Source organism: Octopus bimaculoides, unplaced genomic scaffold (assembly GCF_001194135.2).
Source record: "Octopus bimaculoides isolate UCB-OBI-ISO-001 unplaced genomic scaffold, ASM119413v2 Scaffold_181898, whole genome shotgun sequence".
Classification (NCBI taxonomy): domain Eukaryota; kingdom Metazoa; phylum Mollusca; class Cephalopoda; order Octopoda; family Octopodidae; genus Octopus; species Octopus bimaculoides.
This window is the reverse complement of record NW_026332263.1, coordinates 1-1,996: the sequence shown is the minus strand read 5'-3', so window position 1 is coordinate 1,996 and position 1,996 is coordinate 1. Positions and strand designations below refer to the sequence as shown.

The 1,996-nt window shown below is 37.3% G+C and overlaps 1 long non-coding RNA gene across 1 annotated transcript in view; it reads left to right on the top strand.

Annotated features, from left to right (window-relative positions):
• The window catches only part of LOC106881966 (uncharacterized), a 2,604-nt gene extending 689 nt beyond the window's left edge, over positions 1-1,915 (top strand). Inside the window, exons 2-3 of the long non-coding RNA XR_001410925.2 lie at positions 695-789; positions 1,750-1,915. This is a non-coding gene — a long non-coding RNA (uncharacterized LOC106881966). The remainder of the gene's footprint in view (positions 1-694; positions 790-1,749) is intronic.
• The last annotated feature ends 81 nt before the right edge of the window (positions 1,916-1,996 follow it).

Sequence of the window (1,996 nt, the reverse complement as noted above, 5' to 3'; positions counted from 1 at the left end):
GAAAAATGCAAAATTTTTGCTAAGATCAGTCAAGGGCATTTACTCCCTCAAATTTCCCAAACTCTGCAGTTGTAAAAAATTTACAAAAATCCCCCATTTTTGGAATTTAGGGGGCTTGAGGGATAAAACACCCTTGATTGATCTCGGCAAAAATTTAGCATTTTTCTGGTAATCAAGTATACTTCGTGCGGGTGACACGTAAAAGCACCCACTACACTCTCTGAGTGGTTGGCGTTAGGAAGGGCATCCAGCTGAAGAAACTCTGCCAAATCAGATTGGAGCCTGGTGTTGCCATCCGGTTTCACCAGTCCTCAGTCAAATCGTCTAATCCTCGCTAACATGGAAAGCAGACGTTAAACGATGATGATGATGATGATGATGATGATTTTAGCCCTCAGGCATTTTCAATTTCCCCAATTTTTTATTTTCCCTCCACCTTCATTAGTGTCCAGAAATTTGGAGCTGTATTTCAGTAATTTGTTTAGTTTTAGCTTTCCAGTTAATTATGGAAGAGAGATGTTGGCCTTCACTTCACTGAAAAAAAAAAAGAGAACTGTTTTACTTTGTTTCTTTTTCTTTTCATTTTTTGGTAGGTGAAATGATATGTATGTAAACGAAAAAAAAATTTTTTTAAATAAATTTATAGATAAATCTAATTTTCCGATACTTTCTCTTCTTTCTTTTTTCTCATCAGGATGGTACCAATTCTGGCCCATACAGTCACGTAGCTGACTTCTCCGCCATCAAAGAGCTTGACGCAATCACTAAAGATATCGACGACATGAAAAAGTATGTACGATTCTCTCACACAAGCAAGCAATTACTGCCAAGTACTTATTTATGTAAACGAATATATATAATGGCATAACCACCAAGCAATAATAATAATAATAATAATAATAATGATAATAATACTTTCTGTTGAAGGCACAAAGCCTGAAATTTTGGGGAAGGGGGTAAGTTGATTACATTGACCCCAGTACCCAACTGGTACTTATTTTTTTTGACCCTGAAAGTATGAAAGGTAAAGTCGACCTCGGCAGAATTTGAACTCAAAACATGCAGACAGTTGAAGTGCTGCAAAGCATTTCATCCGGCGTGCTAATGATTCTGCCAGCTTGCTATCTTATTTATAATAATAATAATAATAATTCTTTCTACTATAGGCAGAAGGCCTGAAATTTTGTGGGGAGGGAGTAAGTCGATTACATTGAAGCCAGTGCTCAACTGATACTCATCTCATCGACCCTGAAAAGATGAAAGGCAAAGTTGACCTCAGCGGAGTTTGAACTCACAACGTAAAGACAGATGAAATTACGCCTAGCATTTTGCTCGGCGTGCTAACGACTCTGCCAGTTCACCTTAATAATAATAATAATAATAATAATAATAATAATCCTTTCTACTGTAAGCACAAGGCCCGAAATAGGGGGGAGGGGGCTAGTCGATTACATCGACCCCAGTGATTCACTGGTACTTAATTTATCAACCCCCCAAGGGATGAAAGGCAAAGTCCACCTCGGCGGACCCTCCAGTTCACCTTATTATTATTATTAATAATAATAATAATAATAATAATAATAATAAAGGTGGTGTTAGTGAATGTATGAGAGAAAAGTGTTACGTATTTTATAATCCCACAGCAACAACTACTACTCTTTCGTTCTAGTGTTTTTTTTTCTTTGTTTTTATTCCTATTTTTTTTTTTTCTTCCATATTTTTTTTTTTTTTGCAACGTGATTGTTTCAGGGAGAAGCTTCTATTGGAGAAAGAGAAGTCACAACGGGATGCTGACATCAAGATCAAGAATGGAGAAGTGCAAGCTTTACAGAAGGACCTTGATGCCATCACAGCTACTCTGCATCAGTTGGAAAACCAGAAGAGAGAAGCACAGAAGCGCTTAGATGAGCTTGACGATAAGGTAGGAACAGCATCACTTCTCATGGACTTCTCATCTCTTTTCTTCCTTTCTCTGCATCTTTAGTCTTGCTTTTCG